The sequence below is a fragment of the Gavialis gangeticus genome, unplaced genomic scaffold (assembly GCF_001723915.1).
Source record: "Gavialis gangeticus isolate Ggan-Ray unplaced genomic scaffold, GavGan_comp1, whole genome shotgun sequence".
Classification (NCBI taxonomy): Eukaryota; Metazoa; Chordata; order Crocodylia; family Gavialidae; genus Gavialis; species Gavialis gangeticus.
Window position 1 is genome coordinate 27800447 of NW_017729030.1, and position 5790 is coordinate 27806236.

A 5790-nucleotide genomic window follows, 5' to 3' on the forward strand; every position below is an offset into this window, starting at 1 on the left:
TTGGAGCTGCCGTCTGGCACAATGCAGAGCAGAGGGACAACCCCTGCTGCCCCTCCGCTGTCCTGTGCTGCCCAAGGGGCTCTGCCAGGAGGCCCTGAAGCGCCCCCACCCCTGCTTCTAAGGTAAGTAGAGGGGTTTTTTTCCATTTTTTTCCTGGGTTTTTTTCTGTTTTTTTTTTTTTTGTCAGTAATCCCCCTAGTAAAGCTTGAATAATTGAATCACTGGGGAAGTGAACATAAAAGCATTGCAGATATGGCTGACTTAGAGTTTTCTTTCAAATCTGAATGAATATACATAAATCATTTTTTACATTGTTCACTTATCACTCTTTAGTTGTTCTTATTATTGCTGAGTGACCATAAGGACATCACTTCCTGCGCCTTAGTTTCTCCATGAGAAAAATGAAGATAATGATGTTTATCTCTGTTTGGTTTTGCTAAATTTATTTAAAGATATGCCCTCTAGCATGGTAAATAATTCATAGAAGCAAATATCCTTTGTCTTTTTCTCTTCTTTTCATTTATTTATTTGGTACCTTGTGCAAACTTGCAAGATGGAAATCATGAAACAGTCAATGACTTCATATTCATGCATGGGTCAGTTTATAACAAAGTCTGTTGGCTACTCTGTTCCATCTTACAAACACAAACGTTTCTTTTTGCCTACCCTGTTATCAGCTGCAATAACTGAGAGTATCATGCCTAAATTCGCCAAAGGTATAGGGTCGTATTTGTCATTCCACTTCTGTTTTCTTCTAACATCAGGATTAATTTATGTCAATGTATACATTCAAGCTGCAATGCCCAGAAAAGAGATTAGATAAGATTGAAGGATATATTTCAGTGGTCTTATTTTTCAGGCAGTGAGAGGCAGGGAGGGAGAATAACTTTTATTTTCTTGGATATCTGAAGAAGATCCATAGCTTTTAATCTTGTTTCTATTTATATTATGCATTTTTATGACTTTCCCCTTTTTTCATTCCCACAGCTGTCTAATCAGAAAGATATTTTCAGACAGGAGAGGGTAGATATAAATTATGATCCTCAAGAGAAGAATGGGTAGCAATAAATTTATGAACTCAGCCAGCATGGTGTTCAATTTCTCAGAACTATAAAGGCCATTCTGCTACTCATCTTATATGGTACAAATATGGGGGCTGTGTTTTATAAGCAGGGATTTCACACAGGTTGTGTTTCCTTCTGGCCTCAGTTAGTACTGAGAAGTATGATGCAGGTAGGTCTTGGACATAAAGAAATGAGGGTTTTTATTTTGAGATGTAGAAATCTGGGGGGAGGTTGGCTTCAAATGTTACTCTGAAAAGTTTTAGAAAATCTGTTGTAAAACCTCTTCTGAGTGCAGCGTCTGAGGTCCTGAGAGCTGGATGCACCCAGAGTCCAGATTTCAAGCCTGAGACTATCATTTAGAAATTCCGTATGCAGAAAGCCCAAAAGACTGGTACAGCAGGTGCTACAAACAGAAGTGTGTGGTCCTAAATGCTAACACAAGTTCCCAAATAAAGAACAATATGCTTTGGTACTCAAGCCAGAAAAATGAACCCAAGTGCATGCAGATGAAAGAGCATGTGCACTTCTCTGGGGAAAACTAGCAGCAGCACACATTTAGCCACTGCTAGTTATCCTCAGGGCATGCCCCTGCATGTGTACTCTGATATAGGGCAAATTGTCCTCGGTTGGGTAGGGGAGGCTGGGGCAGCACCTGGACTAGCCCAGCAGCCTTACCTGGGGTCCTGGGGGCCTCCAGGGACTGTAGTAGTTTCAATCTGGGCACACAGAGTCTGGCTGGCAGCTGGAGCTTGGATTTAGCCAGCCAGGCTCTGGTTTTGGGCAGTGCATGCTGCTGCCATGTGCACCACACTGCTTTTTTCAGTTCAGTGCACTTTTTTTGATGCTGGGATTTCCTGGTATCTATATGTGGCTCCGCATTGCAAACATACAGCACAGAGATCCAAATCATGTGTGCGGGCTGCATTTTGCAGCACCTCAAAAGCCTCTGAGGCTCGACAAAGTGCACATCCATGCTCATGTTGATGGACCCAGCATAGCCAAATTCTCCAACACTTTCTCACATATATAAATAATCCCATTGACTTCTGTGGAAGAGATAACATGAGTGAGAATTGTGAAATTGGGTCCTACATAAGAACTGCAGGCAGCATTCTTCTGCCAAGAACTTTTGCTGATAGGTAGACAGTAATTTCCCCACCACCCAGCCTTTCTCCTATTCCACAGATACATATAAATCTTGTATGACCTACATAAAAGCTGAAAAGAATTGCAGTCTGTCCACTCACAAGGGTGCAGGAATTCCCCTAATTACCCTGCCCTAATTGGACACATGGCCATGCAGAGGGATTGGTATATGCCAAACATGCACGGCAAGGTATATCTGTTCTGTGTTTTATTGCTGATTGATTCTGCCATCCTTATTCACGATGAACACCTTACTTAGAAAAATAGTGCCACTGATGTGCATGAGGCAGGTAGCCTGAGTAAGATACTGCTGAAACTTTGTAAGGGTAATGTAAGCTGGCTCTGTGTGAGGACCTGAGTGAGTCAGTTTTCTTATTGAACTCCCAGTGAATTTCTGCTTGGCTAGTTAGCATGGGTTCATCACTTCTGCACTACTATCAGCATATGTTGGAAAGCTTAAAATGACAAAAGCCAACTTTTCTCAAATGAAGAGGGTGAACCTAGATAAACCTACTGGCCAATTTCCATCCTAAATTTCCTTCTGTATTCTTACTGTTGATAAAGAATAACTTCTTTCCTATAAAGTCAGTTTCTCTTTTTTGTTGAAATTATTCACCAAGGAGAAAAACAGTGTAATCACACGCTGCCGTGTCTTTTTCCTCTGTTCTAAATTCCTTTAGCTAAAGCTAGGTGGTTCATGATTTTGTCCAGTTGTTATAAGAAAGGCCTCTTATCTCTCTCTGAATTAGAACAGGGGCCAACTTCTGCAAGCTATTCATATGTGGAACTGCTATTGAAAAGCAGTCTTGAGCCTTCTGGTTTTCATTAAGAATATCTGGAAGCATATAATTTGCCTGCAGTGACTTATAGAAGAATAAACAAGTTTATATAATCATTTGTGTTACATTTAATGACAAAATATATTCTCAGCAATCAAACTGTGGTAACCCATAACAAAAACACACAGAACAAGAGTGTCTGCCCGGGAGAGGTTGAAATCTAAAAAACCAAACGGAAAAAAAAAGAAAGGTGACAGAAAGGGATAAAATATACAGGCAATATGGCTAGAGTAGTAAATGGTTGTATATCTACAGAGAAGCTGTGAATCTATAAGGAAAGCCTCTATATTTTTAACTTAGGTGTTTCCCATATTTTTTTTGACAATGACCAAAAGTGTTTTATGGTTCATTTCAGCGAATAATGGTCAGCCATAAATAAAGACATGAAACTTTTTATGTCCATAAACTAAGACCAAAGCCTTCTCTATCTAAGTGTATTGATTTAAAGTTTTTATTTGTACCTGTGTGACATAAGGCACTGTGGGTCACCAATTTTGCACACATGGTTTTCTGAGGACAGTACGTACTCCTCTTAGGAGATGCAAAATTAAGAGGCCTCTATCTCAGCATTCAATCCTGTCTCAGAACTAGAACTCTTTAACCAACTTTTTCCAGCCTTTCTAATGCTTTCTTCAGATTAGCGCCCCACATCTATTGATATCTTTGCACAGTAGAACTGTCAATCTTCTAGTCAAGTAACTAAGTAAGGCACAAATTTCCATTTCAATTACATTTTGAACCATTTCCTTGTCTTTTAGTACAAGCTTCTTGATGGCCTCAAATTTACAGGCATGTACTGGCATGTGTATGCTGAATTAACTTTTCCGTCAAGTGTGCTCTTTCCATTATATGGAGTTTCCCTTTTTTGTTAGATTAACTTTAGCCAAGAATCTGGTGAATTATAAACCAGCTCAGAGCCTTTCATCATGCTTTTCTACTGTCTTTTCTCAGTTTAACATAACCTTCCAACCCCCGTGTCATCAAAAGTGCATTACCTGTTCCTGTGAAACTTCTCAGGTGATGAACAGAATTCAAATAGCAATCTTAGGAAACAGGCTGCGCAGAAGGTTTTGAATGTGACAGATGCATACTCTCCTTTTTCTAAGGGCACCCTGCAAGCTTTCTGATAATATGGCCACGTGTACACATTGCCCTACAGCAACACAGTGATCTCCTACAATGGCATATGGCAACATAGCAATCACCTGTGTCTACGCATGAGCACCAGCTATGTTGCCATAATGGCATGCTCCCTGGGTATAGCATGCCGCTACAGCGATGTAGCAGTGAAATCTACCCATGCGCTGTGCACACAGTGGAGTAACTGCCTGTAATGCACAGTGCTTTAGTGCTTCAGAAAGGAAGTAGTAAAGCACGGCACCAAACCCACATCGCCATATGGCAACATGTAGATGCACCCTGTATAAAGCCAAAAAAAAAAAAAAAAGCCACCAGCCAGTGTCTCTAAGACTTTCTCTTTCTGTAGATGGTAGAAAATGGATCCAGGGCAATGGGTCTACCTAGCTCTTCACTAGCCTCTGTCTTAGGGCAAGAGAAAATTTCCTAGGAAAATGAATCAGCCTATTCTGTGTTCTCCTTAGAGTTACTCAAGTCCCTGGAATAAGTCTTCAAACTTCTCCACAATTGCTTTAATCCTTTTCCCATCCAGAAGTGTACGCTCTTGTTGAGGTCAAAAGCTTGATGCATTTTTAATAATGTGTTTTTTTTTCCCTCAGATGCCATTACAGATTGTACCTTCCCCATTTTGATATTGATCAGATGATTTAACTTCACATATTTCCTTGCCATGGATACAATCACCATTGTAAGTCTTCAGTTTTATCTGTTTATGTTCTAGTGCAGGTGACTTTACTTTCTATCACTTTTTCTGGCACATTGGTTTGTGTGTCAAAGTCAAATTTAAAAAAAAAATCCCATTTGTTTTCAGGATAGTAGCCCAGTCATCTTCTGAAGTAACTTTGTCCCTTGTTGTAATGTTCTCATATGGTAAATTCTAATTGTTTGTCAAAGATTAATTCTGGATGTTTCAGACATCTATATTAGCCCTATGTCCCAGATCCAAGTCACGATCTGGTTTCTTACCACAGGGACTCAGTTATCTCCTGCAAAATGACAGAAGTGAACCTTCAGCCTTAGAGCAGTGTTTCTCAACCTGTGGGTCCTGACCCAAAAGTGGGTCACAAGAATATATGAAAGGATTGCAAACAAACTGAAACTGGATTAACAAATTTTAAAAACTGCACTTTCCTTTAAAGGAGAAAAATGTGGGAAACTGCGGCTTTTCCCTTGCAGGCTGGCAGAGTTCCAGCCTGTGAGGGCTGCTTGGGTCCCCTCCTGCCCCACATACCCACCACCTGCCCCACACACTGGGGGACTGGGGCCCGGGGGTGCTGTGCAGTGGGTTCAGATTGAGGGGCACTGGGTCGGGAGTGGCCATCAATGTTTACAGGTGGGTCCTGGTACAAAAAAGGTTGAGAACCACTGCCTTAGAGGAACTCACAATGTTTTCTACCTTTTCACCATCCTGTGGACTCCTGATTTAAAAGCATTGGCCTCGTATTTCATTTTATAGGGATTGTAGTAGTCCTCACATTTCTGTAATGCAGTTCTACTTCAGCCTCCTCTGCCTGAATGATCTACATTCTATAATCTATCTGTAATCTGTAATCACAGATTACTAGGGTTTGACTGCCTGTCTTCTTCTTAGCACCTACCGGTTG